Genomic DNA, 20,507 nt, shown 5'->3' on the forward strand with positions numbered 1-20,507 from the left:
TAGAGACAGGGTTTCACCATGTTGGTGAGACTGGACTTGAACTCATGACCTCAGCTGATCCGCCTGCCTCGGCCTCCCAAAGTGCTGGAATTACAGGCACGAGCCACTGCACCCGGCCTGGGTCTCATATTTTTAAGAGATCTATTGTCACATTAGTATTTATCACAATGACTAGAATAGTAAAGAGTTGTGAACATTTAGGGAAGTTTGGCCTAATACATATTATTTGACTTGAAGTTTTATTGGATAGAAGGGGAGAATATTTGTTTTCTGCTGTTTTAGGGGGTTAAGGTAATAGGGAACTTGTTCCTAATAAAAAATTGAAATTAAGAACTTATAGCTGTGACATCGATAAGATTGGACTGCATTAGTAGAGAGTGCCTCAAGTATAAGTAGATGTTCGATAAATATTTGTTGAATGAGTTGGGCCTGGTGATGCACACCTTTAGTCCCAGTTACTCAGAAGGTCAAGGCAGGAAGATCGCTTGACCCCAGGAGGTGGAGACTGTGATTGCACCACTGCATTCCAGTCTGGGTAACAGAGTGAGACCTTGTCTTGAAAAAAATAAAACATTAAAAATTCAGAAATAATAAATATTTGTTGAATGAATGAATTAATTAAAGGATGAATTAATAAAATAAATGAAAATTGGGTTCTGGAAAATTTTAAGCAGAGATGTTGTACAGGGTATCCCCATGCTGGTGGAATGTTATCTTCGTGATCTCCTAAGTTTCCTTTCAAATTAATACTACAGTTATTATACTTTCTTAATTAGAAGACTGACTTTCAAAATATGTTCTGTTTCCTGTCAATAAATAATTTGGTAAGTAACTTTTGTAAGATGTCTTATTGTTTACAAAGTAAACATCTAACATTATTTTATTTGAGTCATATAACAATCCATTGTGGAATATATTATTATACTGATTTTACATATGAGTAAAATGAGACTGAGGGAATTAGGTAGCTTGTTCAGGGCCGCTCAGAAAGTTGTGAAGGTAGGGTTTGAATCTTGGTCTCTGAGTACTCTATTTAAAACAATACAAAGTAGTTATTCTTTAAAGCCTTTGAATTCTGCAGTGGGAGCAAGAAAAAGACAGATTATGGGCTGTTCCTCCCTCCCACAACCCACAAACAGCTACAATAACTCCACTTTTACCTTTTTCTATGTAAATTAGGCAGTATGGCAAACCAGGAGTGATATAGATAATACAGTTCTCCATGTAGTAGTATTTATCTTGATCTGTACCTGAATGAGAGAGAGGGGTGAAGAAATATGGTGGAAGGATACAGGGTAAGACAGAACTACTGGTAGGCCCCATAACCCATCTGTATTTATGTTTGTTTGAGTTGTACTAAAGGAATGAAGATGCCATAGTTATTTATGAGATATTTCTAAATGCAATGGTGACATACTACATGATATCTAGAGCATGAGGATTCATTCTCTGTCTCCCTGAGTGGGTCTAACCTTCATGTCTGAGATCATCTTAGTCAGCCTGCCTGTTTTGCACACATGCTCCTCTGTGCTGTGTCTGGCATCTCCTCCTTAGTGTGAAGGTGCCTCCCTGGGCAATGTGCCAGGGAAACAGTAATATTGGTTGTTTGAGTTAGCACAAACTGTTTGTGCTTGTGTTTGACAAACACACAGATGATAAGAGAGACAAACAAACAAACAAACAAAAAAAACCCCCACAATTATGTGATAGGAAGCAAATAAGAAAAATAGTGTTTTCTTTCCTTGATCATTTATGATTAATTATTTCAATATTTACATTTAGGGATCAAGGTAGATGTGCTTGTAGGTATACTCTTCTGTAGCTTAGAAAAATAGCAGTCTCTTCTGACAGAAAACAAAATTGACTAAACAAATACCTTTTGATGGAAAATTCTACAAATGATTCCCAGTGTTTTTCAAAGGCACTGTTGAAAACTGATTACTTACTATAGTTACCCAACTAATATGTCTGAAAAGTTTGGTTATAGAACCTAAATGCTATCATTATAGTTCACTGTTAAAGACTGGAAGCATTAGTCCCTGTTACTTTATTAGGGTTGTTACTAAAAGAAGTAAAATTAGGAACTGCATTACATCAAATAGTACAAGCATATTATGGTTGGGCTTGGTGCAAATACTGAATTAAAATGCAAATTTATTACAACACTGCTACTAAGTGCCACTGAGGGCCTGGTTTCATTTTTAGTTTTGATTGCAAGCATAAATCTTCGGAGGAGTGCACAGAAACACAAAAGTCATGGTTTTTTTCACTGCATGGTAGATCTTTGAAGATCAAATAGGGTAGGTTATTCTTGAAGTAACTTAAGCAGTGCTGTTATCACCAAAGGGTCAGGATGGATCTAACAGCATTCCCATAGAATTAGTGTTCTGCAACACAGGTAACTATCTTAAAGGCCAGTTCTCCCTCCTAGTTTGTTCATTTCTATCATAAGACCCTAAAGTATATGTAAGTGCTTTGATTGCTTATTCCATGCATTGCCTTTTCTACAGAATACTCTGTTTTTTTTTTTTTTTGGAATAGCAATTCATAGTTACTACTTTTTTTCTGTTTTAGGCAATCACAGAAGGACTAGGGTGGTTTTACAAGAGCTATGGCTGTAAACTTTGCATATTTGCTTATCAGTGAATTTTTCTTGAATTTCTACTTACAAATTTACAGCAATTGTTATATCTGGTGGAACTTAAAAAAACTAGAAATGCTTAGAGATTAATCATCTGCCACTTTTCAACTCTGATAAAATTTTTAATAGCAAAGTTCACATACCTAGGGATTTTTGCTGTCTCTTTAGAAAAAAGTATCAAAACACTATCAATATTCAGATTTTATAGATTTTTAAAAATATAAATTGTTATTTCTATAACAATTAAACAAATGCTATATTGATCTAGAGACTGACTTGTAAAAAAGATTGACACAACAGATGTTTTTCCCTTTCCAGTTTTAATGAAATAATGTTTGCCAGTATTTTCTGTATATGCCTATGTAACTGGAGAACTTCAGAGTAATATCTAGAATCAGAGAATCTCCAAAAATTAGAGCTGGAGGTGCTTTGTGTATTATGTAATCCAACTTCTTACTTTTCATATAGGGATCTCAATATCCAGAAAAGAAAATTCACTGCTCTAAATCATATAGTAAATTACTAAGGTGGAAACTTAATATTCCCCCAAAATAGCATGTTCAGTCCATTTTACATAGTCTCTTGATTGTCTTGTTATCAATAGTGAGTAATTATTGCAGAACCCATGGACTCTTTTTGCTAACAACAAATGCATACAGCAGCTAGTTTTATAAATATGTATATACATTATAATACAGCAACATCCATAGTTTTTTAAAATTATACCACTTTGCATGAATGTAGACATTTCAAAGCTCTCCTTTGTACTCTCTGTTATCAACATCTTTTACTTCTTTTGAAGTCTGTGTGATATACATAAAAGCAATTAAAACCTCCCCCCACTTGGGGTTAGAGACACAAGGTCTTCTTAATTAAAACTCAAACAAAAGCTACTGGCAAGAATTCCTACTGTATGATTAAGGTCTAAAGTATTATGATACATTAGAATCATTGTTAACTGTTGGGATTAAAAGAAATCAATATGTTGGGGAAAAGACCAGTTGAATCTAATTAGTGAAATCAATGTTTACATAAAAGAAAACACTGAAGTTTAATAACAGGTTCTGATTATAAATATAATACTGGCTAAAATTGTTCTTTGTTATTATTACATTGACCACATAATCATATTTTATATTCACTGAAAAAGAATCTGAAACTTGTTTGTAGTTAATTATTATAATTAAAAGTATAAAACTAAAAATCATGCCTAGTTTCAAAAATTTCAATTATAAAATGTTCTTATATGTGAAAATAGTCACCAATTATAAAATATTTCTATTGATTTTGTTTTTAAAAGGCTAATTTTAGGAATAGCTACAGCCTAGAGTAGGGAAAGGAGGCAAAATTGGTTTAAAGTAAAATGATCCAAAGTATTTTTACACAATTATGATTACATTAAATATGTATTAGTTTATTTGGTGACATATCGAAACAAAAAAGAATATGTTTTGATATAATACAAATACAAGACATTTTACTTTTTTCTTCCAATTGCTATGATGAAAATAAACATAGCTAACATGGAAAAGAAAAACTATTACTAATTGAAGCCTAGATTTTAAGTAAAATGAAGGTCATTAGCAATTTCCTGGAAGCCATTCAGATTGCTTACCAGGAAATGGTGGCTAGCAGGACATCTGTAATCGCCCTGCGTGGAATTAGTGAAAACATACTGGAGCTTAAATGATGTGTGTTAGATTTAGGCTGAGGGGGAATCTTTCTCTATTAAAGTAGCTAGTATTCTTTGAATACAAACAATTTTTGTTTCAGTATTAATGTACAAACCCAGAACTGAAAACAGCCATTAACATCTATATCTACATCTATACATCCATACATTAATACACACCTATAGATTGGATTATGACTCATAGTGGAATGAGAGATGACAGGGTAACATCAGAATAATATGAATCTGAGAATGAAATGTGTTTAGGTAAATTAAAGAACTTCTATAACTTAGAATGCTGATTTCATAACATTTTGGGGTGGTAAATTTAGTCCCATTTTTGTAGCATTTTCTTAATAAAGAAATGAGACAAGTTGAGTGTTAAATGAAAATGCCTCCGAGGACATAAACTTAAGTCTAACTTACTCTGCATTGTGGTGGGAGAAATGGGGTTACTGATTTAGAGACTTTTAGCCCAGCATCTCTATATTACCTGAATGATTGGTTGGTTTAATGATGATTAACATCTCTGGAACTATTAAAAATGTCAGAGAAAAACTGAGGAGAGTATTCTGTACATCAATTTGTATAGTAAATTATATATACCTAGAAAATTACTGGAAGGATATTTAGTAAACTGTTAACAGAGGTTGACTGTGCAGTAGGAAATGAATGGTTTAGGGTGAGGCTGATTTTTAAATTTTGTGCTGTATAATTCGTACTATAGGACTTTTTAAAATGATGCGTTATGCATTGCTTTTTGAATAAAAAAGATTATTTTTAAAAAAGACTGAATAATAAAGGTGAAAGGGGTTAGTTTTCTTATTTGTACAAAAGAAAATGGATAGTACTACCTACTTAGCTTCTGAATTTTATTGAGAGTGTTAGAGAGAAAATATGTACTTTATAGGGTGGCATGAAGTAGGGAATCAATAAATGCTACAGTAGGCAACAACACGTCATATTTTAGTACGGAAACTGAAAATATTTAATAGAATGACTAGAAATGAAGTGCTCACATTTTTGACAGGAGACATTTATACTCTTACATTTTTATTGAGGACCCCACAAAGCTTGGTTTATGTTTGTTTGTATTTATTCTGTAGAAATTAAACAAGAGAAATTTTAAAAGTACTTACTAATTCATTTAGAAGTTATGATATTAAACTTTGTCCCTAGGGCCAATTGCAATGGCTCAGACCTGTAATCCCAGCACTTTGGGAAGCCAAAGCCAGAGGAATGCTTGCGGATAGGAGTTCAAGACCAGCCTGGGCAATATAACAACACCCCATCTCTACAAAAAATTTTTAAAAAGTAGCTGGGTGTGGTGATATGTGCCTGTAGTCTTAGCTACTGGAGAAGCTGAGGCAGGCAGATCGTTTTAGCCCAGGGGTTCAGGGCTACAGTGAGCTATCATGGCACCACTACATAGTAACATGAAACGAATTTTTATGAAAAATAGCTGTAACCAAATAGCTAAACAAAAACAAATTAGTGAGAAGAGTGGCATTGGTTTACATTTTTCAGATCTCTTTAATGTATGGGTTAATAGATGTTGGACTCATACCTGTTTCTGCATTTAGTTGGCTTTGATAAATTTTTGATTGAAGTATATGAAGACAATCTGCCCTCATTTTGATATGGAGTTAAAGAGAGGAGTATTTTACAACCTTTTCATGCTATTGTGAATATTCTTCTTTGATACTTCACCAAATTTCGCAAGTGGCAGTTTCTTAAAAGTTAGGTCCAGTAGAGGATCTGAAACCCTATCAATGAACTTTTCTTACTTTTATATTAAAATCTATTGGTTTAACCTTAACTTTGAATGAATCTTTTACTCCATGCATGATTTTGTAGCATCGTGTGTAACTCTTTTCCTTATGTTGACGCATTTCATTATGTAATATCAGAAAACTGAATTCATTAATATCACCACCAATCTCATCAGAAAAGTCTTTAAAAGTATTTGGAAACTGTCATGCTCTTGACGGCAGATAGAAGTTTTCCAAAACTGTCATTTTCCCTTGAATGAATTATTTTAACCAATACTATCAATTACTTTTCTTGAAGTGACAAGCCTCACTTACCAAATATTGAGGTCTGAATAATAATATTTTCTTAGTTGTTCTTTCAAATGAAAGTGTTGCTCTATACAAATAGCTTTGATAAAGTTCACCTTCCAATGCCAATAAAAGTACAGTGGTGGTTTTCCTTGAAACAACTGTTATGTGTGTAAGAGAAGTGCTTCTCATTTCATCACACAGACTATTAAAAGTATATGTACTTAAAAGTCACCATTTAATAAAATTAATAATTTTTATTGGTTTCATCAAGGACATTCTTAAGTGACATTAGATTTTTTTTGTTTATTTACTTGTTTTATTACAAGTGTATAATGGTGAAGAATACAATGACTACAAAGTTTGGTTCCTTTGATTCATGCTAAGAAACCAGTAGTTTTACTCACTATTTCATTTGCATAATCAATGCAAATGTCATCACTGTAACATGCAAACAATGCCTTAGCATTACTATAAAAACTATGAAAATTATTTCAGGGACACCTTGAATAGTTCTCTGGGATTCCCAGGGATCTAAGAACCACATTTTGAGAACTGCTGGACTAGAACCTTAGATTAGCACATAATTACCTTGACAATAAGTTAACTACTCAGTAATAACTACAAAGCAACTTAGTCACATTTAAGACTTCAGAGATTCTATGAAACCCTGAATGAAGTTAATAGCTTAAAGAAATTAGTTGCTTTCTTCCCCTGGATCTGCAACTGTGACATAATAAACATGAACTGTGGAGTTCATCACATGTGGGTTTGATTCATGATAGGTATAAATTGATCTGTTTATTTAACCTATTTTACTCTCAACTTTCTAACCTGAAAAGTGGTTAAAAAAAACAAAAACAACAACCATGCATTTCAGGATTAATGTGAACGTTAGACAGGTAGTTGTAAAGTGACTGACGAGATAGATTCTCGGTAAATAGTTTTCCAGTAGGAATAGGAACAAGAGTATTTGGATATGTGCCACCAATAGGGACCTGGAACGGTCATTACCTCTTGTATCACAAATTATCTCATGGGAAAGGATTAAACATGTATAATATTGTGAGGAAGCCCCAGAAATTGGTATAATCATAAATGTCAAGTTTACAGCGTAGTTCATGTCACCGATGTTTGCTCAACCAAAAATGATATTCAATTTATTGATAATTAAAACGTTTTTGAATAATCTAGGTCTGGTAAATACTAGCCTATTCAGCTTCATTCCCATCTTATAACAGGTAGTTTAGATATTATATGCCTCCCAACCCCTTGCAGTATTATTAAATCATCTGGTTTAAGTACAGGCCAAATTATTTTACCTAAAATGTTGTTTTCTATATAATTTTGCTTCTGGTATTTTATTATAGTGGTAGCTAAAACTTAGAGGGCTTCCTGTTAAAATGGGTTATTCACATGTAATATTTCTGAACACACAGTTAATATGGATATTTTTAGTGTAATTGTGATAGTGAGATTTTAATATATATACACATTTATTTTAAAAGTTATAATGAGATTTTTATAATGTGAGTTAGTAAACACAAAATTATGAAAAACATTTTAAAAGATTTTACTATTATTAATTTGCTTTATTTCACTTTAGCCTTTTTTGTTTGAATAAACATATATAGTTTTCTAATAGACATTTGTGATAATATTTATACATAGTTGGTTTTTGAAAGAAAAATGCATGGGATCGTAATTAATCTCCATGCTATTTGTAGGCCCAGGAATGCTCTGTGCCTAGCACCCTAGGTACTAGGATGTACTCTGGGTATTTCTTTAGTTTAGAGTCTGTTCTTAACCAAAGTCTCAAGGGATAGCTATGTCACATTAGGAACTGGCCCATAGTACTAGACCTCCTACATACTTAGTATTTAGGTCATTTTTCTGAATTTTAAAAAATTACTGGGCTAACCACTTAATAAAATATGTGTATTTTCATTCAAATGGTATTTTTTATGAATAAGGGCCTTGAAATAAGCATAAATTGTACATTATTCTCTACATTTTAAAATGTGTTGCTACTGTTAGTAATTACTACTGAGTGCATATTTAATGCACTGAGGAAATTTGACGCAATTATTCCGTTTACTTGTGATTCCCTTTCAATCCAAATGTCTGCATTAAAATACTGAAAACGAAAACTACAGAGAATTTAGGTCATTTTAAAAATGAACTCATTTGTGTACTCTGCTAGTAAACTTCTATTGCACTAACCAAGATAAAATTAGAATGGGCCTGACATAGTAAAGGATAGGGTTCCAAAATTTAGGTGATTTTAAATAAAATTACCTTTTAAATATAACCTTAAAAAGGCTGAGCCAATTGCAAGACAACTTCCTTATGGAAGTCAATAAGAGATGAATATAATTGAGCTCAAAATTTAGCTGGTTTAACTTCAGACAAATTATTTTTCCTCAAGCCTCTTTTCAGCACTTAGGATTTGATTATACCTGGAAATGGATTGAAGAGACACAAGTTGGTAGCTCTTAGAAAGTCTATACAAAATGATAGAAATAACCGAGTAAAGGTCTAAGACTCTGTCTTCCATGAGTGCCTAGCACTTTTTTAAAGCTCAGAGAATTTGGGTACTGAAAAAGATCTCTAATGCTGAAAGGTTCTGAAAATAAGAAGAGTGCAAGAGGGGTACAGCTTTTGTAAACCAACTTTTTATTTTCTCCTTTGATCATGAACTAGTAAGAAAAGCACATGTTTCACGGAAATGATTCAATATCATTAAAATGGTTTGGCTGGGGAATAGAGTAAGGTAGAAAAACCCAAGTATTAAATGAAAGGAGGAACTCCACATCCATTTTGTTCGGTCGACATCACCAGTGTTAGTTTCCTTTCAAGTTAATGTGCGACTACTTTTATACGTGTTTTAACAATATTCTTAAATATCTCTCCATGAAAGAGAGGAGATTTAAAATGAGATATTTTTCATAGCTTTAAAATATGTTTTTTCATATAATAGTAAGAGATACTTGTGTTCTTATGCTTAAAGCAAAGAGTTACATTCCTATTAACATTTGTTTAACTAGGCTTCCATCACAACAGGTGCACAATTATTTTTATGAGTAAAATATTATCAGCCTTCAAAATTAGCCAGGGCAAAATGCAAGTTGTCTGATTAAATAATCAGAGCTGATACTTAAAATACATTTGATTTCCACAGGAATTTTAAAATGTTAAGTTCTAATCTCTTATTCTGATGTGCAGAGAGAGTTGCAATTGTTTGCAGTATGTAAGTAGTAGCTTGTATTGTAACTAGTTTGGTATATTTCTTATAATTCAATTGATATTATGAGACAAACTACTAGGTTATTTCTTCTAGTCTAACATTTTAATCTAGCAATAAAGTGGTAGTATGTTCCACATTAAATCAGTAAAAAAAGTGGCCCTTTCCACTTGAAGACTATTCTGTATTCAATTTAAAAAGGCACATCAGTTTAGAAAATTAAAATCCAGTCTGTGCTTATTTAAATTTAATTTGCAGGGGTTAAAAATAATAAAAATAATGTATTTTGGTCCATAAAATGTATATAGATCATATGTACTGAATATATTGATGAATAATAATAAATTCTTAATGGTAAGAAGCAAACATAAAATCAACACCCTCTAACCCCCTACTGAAGTGAACAGGAAACTTATCTAGGAGGCGTCTTCACCATGTTTTAGAAGTGCTATAGCAGTGCAGCTGTTATAAACCAATTACAGGCCGGTAACTGTTTGTTTTCATAGCTGAATCTGTTTGTCAATCATGGGAATGCAATGAATCAGGAGAGGGGACCTCAAATACAAACCACGGAGTAAGGCAGAGCATCTGGAATGGATTCAAGCCACAAGAATTAGGGCAGATGTATAGATCGACTTGAAACTGTGCATATGCACATGGCTCCTGTCTTTGACTATACTCTTCAAATAGACTCAGAAGTAGAGATTATTAGAAATAAAATGTTAGCTTTCTATTGGAAACAGTCTGATTTTAAAGTTGGCTAGAAACTATATGGTTACTTATAGGAGTGTGATTGTAAAAGAAATCTTCTGTACATCTTTATGACTGTTAAGACATTTTTAATATTGGCTCATAATCATCCTTTTTAAATGAAAATTTTAATTTATTTTTTATTTTAGAAGTACATTGAGATATACCTCTGACCATATTATAAATAGGTAGGTTTTTACTACTTTGATATTCATCGACAGCAATTTCAAACTTACATAACTCTTTATAAAGAAACTTCAGTTTTATCTGGACCCAGGAACACATTTTCACTCAAATTAGTAAAACCACCTCTACTGTTCAAACACGTAGCTGTTGTGCTCAGGTTGCAGGATGTCAAGAGACAGTAAAGTATACAAAGAGTGCTTTACGTAAGTCTATAGGGCTAGAAATTTTTCTAGTCTAATATGTGGGAAAACCTACTGAGACCCTGAAGTTTACGTTGGTAACATCAAGGGAGCATAAATAGAAGTTTATTAAGAAAGCTAAAGAAAATGAAATGGGCTCGACCATGCTTTGGTTTTGCTTAAATACAGGCTTTCTGGATTTCTTGTTAACTGGTTACTGAAAGGAGCTCTTTTATTTTTCGAATCATAGTTTTGTGTCAGTAGGCATTTGCCTCAAAGCATGATGGCTGTTCTCTAACCCTCACAGTTGACTGTGCATTTCTCAGCCATGGCTATCATGGTTTACAGTTGCCCTCCCAGATGGATGTTGAGAAGCATTTTACTGGAATACTTGTTACTTTCCCAAGTCTCTTTCTGTATACTATTCAGTTTTGATGTTAGGAAAAAGAAGAGGGGAATCACCACTATCTGTCATGGCTGTCTGTACCTGGGCCATTTTTTGAGTATTTACAAAGACTCATTTGTGACAGAATTAGAATTAATAATGAAGAAAAAATGAATAAGAAGTGATGATTGAATGAGATGACATGAAATACTAGAGGAAAGAGTTATGATTTTTTTTTTTAGTCTGAAAAGAAGAATTTGCTTAAGATTGCAGGAAGGGCTCTGAGGAGATTCTCTGTATTATATTTCATAAAGAAAACTGGAAGTAGGACCACAAAAAATGCCCTTTCTCCTCTCCTGATGAACTGATTCTTATTGTGGTTGACACTAAGAAAAGCCTTTTGGTTGGAACATTAATCTCAGAACCAGGAAGGGATCTTGAGAATTAATCTCATCCATCCTTCTTTTCGAGAAGGAATGCATTTGTAGAATCTCAGTCACTCCACAAATCTTTTTAAAGTGCTTATTATTTGCCCATCATTGTGTTAGGTTATGTGAGGTTTATGTAATTTCGTATTTTCTACCATTCAGACTTGAGAAATTCCTATTTTTAAAGTCCTACCAAGAAGTGAGACAGAAAGCGCTGACAAAAACAAGGACTAACATTTTTTGGGCAAATACTTTGTATCACAATGATTTTGTGTATTTTATCTCACTTAATCCTCAAACCAATGCCATGAGATGGGCATCATTGTCCTCCATTTCCAAAAGAGTGAACAGAGGCTCAGAACAATGAAATAATTTTGTTCAAGACAGCAAAATAGTGGCCAAACCAGGATTTGAATTGAGGACTATATGATGCTAAAGCTCATGCCCTTGTCACCAAAGCATACTAACATCTACTCTAGACATTATTGGAACACATTTCCTCATGCACTCTTCAAGTCTTTCATACTACTCTTTGACCTAAACAAACAGAAAAACAAAACCAAAATCAAACAACAAAAACAGTGATCATCCTCTATATGAGAATGTCATACTCTCAACTGTGAAATTTACTTCTTTTTTTGAGAATTGTGGGACTAGAATTACAGAAAAAGCGTATCATTTTTCTTTTCAAATTTCCCCTGTAAATTTTCCCTTTTAATTTAAATTTTTCAGGTTTGAGGATCTTCTCCTTTAGTATAGCATGGCTCTTCTAATTTGCTGTCAAGGATTATTTCATATTATTCTGGCTTTCTAGGATAATGTGATCTACAATGCAACAGAATCATCTCTGGCTATTAGACAGTTGACAGGGTGCCTAGATATGTCATGAGAGTAATTATAGAATATAAGCTTTAGAAACTGGATGCTGGCTAGACTTCTGGGATTCTTACATTGTTAGCATAGTGGCATATGTACTTCTGTGTTTACTGCAAAAACTTATGAATCATGAATAGAACTTTAATAACAAATTGTGGTGTGGTTAATTATTAAATTAAAACTATGAGAAATAGTTAAAGGAAGATTGTCATCTCTCTTACAATGACTCCTTACTACTATTCCCATAGCCTTTATCTCACTCTGAAATCTATTAATTGCTTGATTGTCTTGATATCTTTCTATTCATACCATAATATTCTGGTATTCCTGAAGATATTTTAGGAAGTCAGCTTTGTTCTCTTTTGCTCATCATGATGATGAAATAGCTAGTACTCATGAAATGACAAGTGTTTTGAATTTGGGAATATATACAGAACATTATTATTCTGAGGATTAAGTCATCAAATTATCTTAAACAGGTTCTACTTAAAAAGTTCCAGGCTGGGCGCAATGGCTCACTTCTGTAATCCCAGCACTTTGGGAGACCGAGGCTGGCTGATCATGAGATCAGGAGTTCGAGACCAGCCGGACCAACATGGTAAAACCCCGTATCTACTAAAAATACAAAAATTAGCCAGGTGTGGTGGTGCGTGCCTGTCATCCCGGCTACTCAGGAGGCTGAGGCAGGAGAATTGCTTGAACCCAGGGGGTGGAAGTTGCAGCGAGCCGAGATGGCGCCACTTCACTCCAGCTTGGGCAAAATAGTGAAACTCCGTCTCAAAAAAAAAAAAAAAAAATAGGTTCCAGTGCTTGAGGGGAAAGCCAAGAAAAATCAGACCCATGAGTATACTTAAAACCATAGGTTAGACAGATACTTTAGGTATGGCTAAAGTCATGAATGGGGATGTGAATATGGCATCTCCTTATAGAGAAATAGAGTTTAGACAATCAACACTGACAGCATAGAAGCAGGGGGTAATGGTTATTTTAGTAGTTGAGTCACTCTAAGGGATCAGAGAGGTCCAAGAATGTAAGTTAGGAGAATGAAGAACATAAAGGCAGTTACCCAAGCACCTGTGCATTAGATAACAAGCGTCAAAAAGTAAGCCTGTTAAAAATGAGTCAGCGTATAAGACGCAGAAGGACTAGGTAGTAGGTACCCAGTAATTCAGCACTGACAGAAGAAGAGAAATAGGTCACTACAAATAGTACTTGAGAGTGTCGTGACCTTTGATTCTAGGGTGAGATTGTCCTATCCTAGTTACGTGCTTAGTATAGTTATAGACCAATGTTTACGGCTAGATAGAAGGAAAAATTTTCTAGACTATCCTAAACCTGTGTTGCCCAATACTGAAGCTATTAGCCACATGTGGCTACTTAATCAATTCAAATCAAATTAACTAAAATTAACATCAGTTTCTCAGTAACATTGGCTACATTTTAAGGCTTACTTAACATACCTTGTTAGTGGCTATCATATTAGGCAGCAAAGATGTAGAACATTTCCATTATCCCAAGAAAGCTCTATTGGACAGTGTTCTTCTATATTATAATAACCATAAAAGGCTAAGTCTTTTGGAGAGTTCTAATGCTGTCAAAATGTGGAATCTACAGGTATGTATAACAAGACGTTTCTATGATACCACACTTTAAAGAAGCCAAGAAATAATATTATGTCAAATTTAGTGAGCTTTCTGAAAACAAGATTTTGATGGAAGAATTCTATTAAATGAAGTTAGTTTTGAAATTGGTGTTCATAATTTTTTTTACTTATTTGTACATTGTTGCAAGAAATACAGACTTTTTTCTTCACTGAGGAAGATGTATTAAAATCCTGTGGGAATGGATCATAACTTATATACAGAACTGCTGAAATTATATTAAAATCTATTTTTCTCACATGTATACTGTGTGCTTGGTGAAGCATATCTGCTTTTGTGGGTTACTTGAAATTTTCTCATCTCCACTGATAGCTAGTGGGAAAGTTGATCCTTCTATCTTTCCTTCATCAAACTGTCAACAAGGCAGCTTCCTGTTTTGAGTACTATTTTTCATTGTATTTAATAGTCATGTTTTTATGTATGCATTCTTCATTGTGTTTAATACAGATTTTGAGTGTTTAACTAGGTGTCAGAGAGATGCAAAAACATATACAGGGAAAGACAGGGTTAGGCAGACAGAGGGATTTGGACATGCTAAGGAAAATACTAAAGAAGAAGCAAAATATTAGATTTATCCTTTCAAAGTAAATAAAACTCTAAGAGAAAAAGAGAGAACTATTTGCATGTATAATTTGGTATCTAATATTTTCCCTGATATTCTATAGCATAAAATTTTCTTCTTCTGGGCATAAAATTGAGACACTTTTAGCACTCTGACACCTTCCTAGTATCCAGCTCTATGTGCCACCCTAGAGTCATTTATCCTAGATTTGAGGTCCAGGAATCAAACTAACCAAAGGTACAAAAGTTCAGGATTAAGATGAGAGGGAGATTTTAACAAAGATGACCTCAAGGTCTCCTGAGAGTCACCACTGTTAGGTTTTGTGGCTTCTGCAAGGAAAACTAAAAATTCTCTTTGTTCAGAGTACTGCTTTTTGGCTTTGGCATGAAGATACTTGAACAGACAGACCTGACCTTTAACATCGTGGAACCAAAATCCATGTGATAGACATAGCTTGTGAGATTTAAACTTGCTCAAAATTAAATAGGCAATTTGCAGAAGAGGATGTCTGAAGAATAGGGAAATGCAAATTAAAGACACCATTTTGCATCCATCAGATTGGAAAAAAATTAAGTGTGAGGAGCTGAGATTCTCATAAACTACTTGTGAGAGTCTAAGTTTATACATCTGCTTTGAGAAAAGTTTAGCTATATCTAGCAAAGTTGAAGATGGCACATACTCTATGCATTAACAATCCAACTTTTATAGTTATATATTTAGATCCTAAAGAAACTCTTGCACATATACAAGAATGTTCACTATAGCATTGTTTATAATAGCAGTCAAAATAAAGCAGTCAAATAAACAATAGCTATGCATATCAACATGTGTGAATTTAAAAACATAATATTAAATGAAAGACACAAAATTATATATCTAGTATATGATAAAATTTATATAAACTGAAAACATGTAAAAACAATACCGTAGATATTTTCTTAAAAACTCATATGTAGTAATAGTATAAAAACATGCATTGAATTGATAAACACTACATTTAGTGGATTAAATGTTAAAAAAATAAAAGCAAGCTCTGCCTCAGAGGCACAGGAGACTGCTGGATAAATGTGATTTGTCATCATCTTCTGGTATTAGAGCTACCAGCTTTTCTCAGACTATCCATGCCACTCTTTGCTTCACCAAGAGAAGTTTTCTAACTTGCCTAGGCCTCACACCTGTTTACAGTGTATCTGTTGGCCTTTTTCTGACTTCTTGTCACAGGATGGGTGAGGGTACCAAAGTCTTCAGTCAACTGGAGTAGGTTTTTTTTTATTTTCTACTGTACATTTCTACCTGAAAACTGTAAACTTTTAATATGTCTAAAAGAGAACTCTTGATTTTCTTTCCAAAATCTACCACACCAAAAATCTTTCTCATCTCAGTAATGGAAACTCTGCTAGGTGTTCAGGTAAAAAAACTGGAAATCAACTGTGATTTTTCACTCTGGTGCATATTTTCCATTTGCTTCTCTCTTAATTCTTCTAAACTTGCTCTGTGCTCTGGGAATTCAACTTTTATGCACCATGTTAGTGATTTCCCTTTCTCTTTGACTTCCAGTTGGGTTCAACCAATGTGAGACACTGTGGAGAACAGGAGAAGAGTGGCATCAGTGTCTTCTCCCTGGTCTTAGCTCTTTTCTTGCCAGATTGCTATAGACTGGCTGTAACCTTTCATGACCCTCTTCATACAATTACATTCTCCAGATTCCAGGAACCATTCTCTCACCTTACCCTATAAGCCTGGGTATAATGACAGCTTCATCCTATAACTATCTCCTGGATACAGCACTATCCCTTTTTGTTTTCCTTAAACCTTGCCCCATATTTTTGTAAATAGTTTTTTTTTTTTTTTAATTTAACTCTCCTCAAATTATCCAGCTTAAATTTGCCATTGCCATCACCTTGGTCCAGGCCATTAATCTCTCTTGCTTGGATTATTGTAAAAGCCTCCTAGCTTAAATCCCTGCTTTCTCCTTTGTCTTCACACAGTCTGTTTTCCACACAGAAGCCAGACTAACCTTTTAAAAAGTTAAGTCACATTACTCCATTGCTCAAAAACCCTCTAATGTATCCTCATATTAATATAAGTAAAGGCCAAAGTCCTTATGATGGCCCTAAACATCCTATCAAGATACATATGGTCGGTTCCCTTTTACCTCTTTAATTTCATCTTCTATTAATCTCCCCTTTGCTTTTTTAATTTTTTTATTTTTGGTGTGTTTACCTATTGATTCTTCCCAAAAAGGCACCACATTAGGACTTTTGCATTTGTTTTTTATTCTTAGAATTCTCTACTCCTAAGTATTCCCATGGATCATTGTTTAAGCTCTTTCAAATTCTTGCTGAAAAGTCATCTTCTTTGGGAGAACTACCTTGACTATCCTGCTTAAAATTAGAATGTCTTCCACCTACTCAGCTGTTTTCTTCTATAGCATTTACGATCTCTTACTATCCCTTTAATTGGTCATTTCTTGTATTTATTGTCTGAGTTCCTCCACTAGAAAGTAAGTTGCATGAAAACAGAGTATGTGTCGTTTCACTGCCTGACCCAGGTAAATTATATTTATTGAATGATTAGTTAAATGTAGTGAGTGTGAGAGATGCACGAGAAGCCTGTGAGTGTGAGAGAAGGCTGTTTTGAGTAGTTGCTTTTATTCTGTCTTCTTATCCTGATTTCTCTCTACCTATATGGAACTGCTCCTGAATGGAAATTCTAGTTAGTTTATACCGCAAGACCACAAGATTCATCTGCCACCATCAATTTTAGAATACGTACATCACTCTCAGAGAAATTTCTTACCCTTTCGCAGTCACTTCCCATTTCGTCACAACTCCCCACCCCTAAACAACCACTAATCTACTTTCTATCTCTATAGATTTGCCTATTCTGGACATTTCATATGAATGGAATTATATATGTGGTCTTTTGTAACTGGCTTCTTTAACTTAGCACAATTATTTTCCAGGCTCATCCATGTTGTAGCATGTATCAGTACCTTGTTCCTTTTTATTGCCACATGATATTACACTCTATGGCTATATGCCACATTTTATTCATCCATTCATCAGTTGATGAACATGGGTTGTTTCTCTTTTTTTGCTATTATGAATAGTGCTGCTATGAACATTTGTGTATAAAATTTTGTGTGGATATGTTTTTATTCCTTTTGGGTATAGATACCTAGAGATGGAATTGCTGGGTCATCTAGTAACTCTGTTTAACCTTTGGAGGAACTGATATACTGATTCCAAAGCAGCTATACCATTTTCATTCCGACCAGTAGTGTATGTGGGATGTTCACTTTCTCCACATACTGTCTTATTAACAATATTGAAAACACATTTAATAGCAATTCTGTTGAATAGATACTATAAATCTTATTTTTGTATATGGAGAAACTAAGGCTCAGAAAAAGCAATAATAATTTGTCACAAACTGAAAAGCCTAGTAAGTATTGGAGCTAGTTTTCCAACTCGGTTCTGATTTAAAACTCACATTTTTCATTTATTCAAAAATGTATTTATTTTTTCCAGAAAAAAATACAGTATATTTAATTTTTTCCTTTTTTGAGACAGAGTCTCACACTGTCACCCAGGTTGGAGTGCAGTGGTACGAGCTTAGTTCACTACCATCTCCACCTTCCAGGCTGAAACGATTCTTGTGTCTTGGCCTCCTGAGTAGCTGGGGACAGGCACTCACCACCACACCCAGCTAATTTGTGTATTTTAGTAGAGATGGGGTTTTGCCATGTTATCCAGGCTAGTCTTCAACTCCTGCACTCAAGTGATCCTCCCACTTCGGCCTCCCAAAGTGCTGAGATTATAGGTGTGAGCCACTCTGCCGGGCCCAGAAATATTTTTGAGGATCATTTACATTTAACACATATTTGAGTGTCCAGTATGTCTTAGAAGTGAGGAACCAGTTAACTCAATTTGCATAGAGCTTAGTCAGACTAGTAACCCAGAATCACTTACATAATACACAGCAGTTCTCATACCTTTAGGTTGTTTTTAATAGTCTTAAAAGCTAATGAAGACCCCCAAAGAGCTTTCATTTTTATAGCTTTTGTCCACTTATATTCTAGTATTAGAAATTAAAACTGAGAAAAAATTTAAAATACGAATTTGTTTAAAATAACAATAAACTTATTGCCAAAACAACATACTTTTACAAAAATAATTTTGTGAGAAGAGTGGCATTATGTTACAATTTCATAAATTTTTTATATCTCAGGCTTAAGAGGAGATGAATTCCCATGTTTGCTTCTCCATTCAGTCTGTTGCAATATGTTGTTTTGGTTGAAGTGTATGAAGCCCACACATATATGTATTTAGAAAATGAAATATTTTAATAGCTTTTTGAGATATTTGTGGATATTCTTCAATACTACATCAAAATTTACAAGTAGAATGATGATGTGGAATCTGAAATATAATGCATCTTCATATTTTATTATATGATATTAAAATCCATTGATCTGACTTACAATTTGAATGGATCTTTTACCATTGCATGATTTTGTAAGATTTTGTATTGGTCATTTGGAAGATGTTAGATCTCTGAGTTATATAGAACTTCCAAATGTTGACATATTTCATGATGCAATGTAAAAACATCACATCCATTAATACCATATTTGCTAATTTGAAAACTCAGATTCTATCACTGACAAACAAATACAGTTAGTTGTTTTCCTTCAAGTGGAAAGCTCACTTTGTTTCGTTTTTGGGAAAATATCTGTTAAAAATTCAAATCTAAATTACCGCTCTTTGTCTGTCAGTCATTTTTTCAAGTAAAAATGCTGTTCTGTTTTTTAAAAAGGCAGTCAGCTCTGATTTCAAAGACTAGTACAGTTGAGTGCCACTGCCTTAATTTGTGCGAAAGCACCAGCAATTTCACTCACCAACCCTTTTGCACCATTAGAGAAAATATCAATACATTGAAAAAGACAGAAAAGATTATAGTATTATTAGAAAAATAGTATTATGCATACAATTTAGGTGTATGACTATATTATATTCATACCCTGATAGTGTCCAAAATGCTTTTTGGAATACATGAGAGTTGAAGGTATGAAATTCAAATGACAGATGTGTATGTAATACTGATGAAGGAAATAGGCACTCTCTTCCCATAGAATTAAATGTTTATTTATTTTTTAAAAGTCTACACAATTATTCAAAACATCAAATAGAAGGAAATTAATTTCTTTAAATATCTTCTTCAAATTATATCTCCTTAACTTTCTTTAAGTGACCTTTAGTAGAAATAATCCTTTTATGTTGGGAAGAAATAACTTAATTAGTTAGCCTTGAGCAAGAAATATTTTCTCCTTAATAATTTCAAAAATTGTAAATTAGTGTTTATTAATGTAGACTATTATACAATATCAATATAGAAGTATATAAAGAATAAATAAAATTTTCTCCTTCCTTTGTCTCTGCTGGCCTTATTGCACAGCCCACAGACAATCACTGTTGATACTCTAACACATTCCTATGCATATTTTCGTTTTAAAAAATTATATTTTTAAAAATACAAATGTGTTATTCAACTTTCTTTTTTTTCAAAAAACACTTAGTACAAACTATACCTCATTCTTGGGGATAAAATTTTTGTTTATTTTGTTCACTAACCTGTAGAATCTAGAACAGCACATAAAATGTCCTTAATAAATATTTGTTAAATAAATGAATTTGTTCTTTTCTTTTTTTTTTTTTTTGAGATGTAGTCTCGCTGTGTCCCCCAAGCTGGGTGCAGTGGCGTGATCTTGGCTCACTGCAAGCTCCGCCTCCCAGTTTCAGGCTATTCTCCTGCCTCAGCCTCCCGAGTAGCTGGGACTACAGGCGCCCACCACCACGCC

The 20,507-nt window shown here is 33.7% G+C and overlaps 1 protein-coding gene across 34 annotated transcripts in view; it reads left to right on the plus strand.

The window, feature by feature from the left end:
- SOX6 (SRY-box transcription factor 6) overlaps nucleotides 1-20,507 on the plus strand; it is a 792,566-nt gene that overhangs the window by 523,507 nt on the left and 248,552 nt on the right. The gene's annotated exons all lie outside the window — the stretch shown is intronic.

This window comes from Symphalangus syndactylus, chromosome 6, assembly GCF_028878055.3.
Source record: "Symphalangus syndactylus isolate Jambi chromosome 6, NHGRI_mSymSyn1-v2.1_pri, whole genome shotgun sequence".
NCBI lineage: Eukaryota > Metazoa > Chordata > Mammalia > Primates > Hylobatidae > Symphalangus > Symphalangus syndactylus.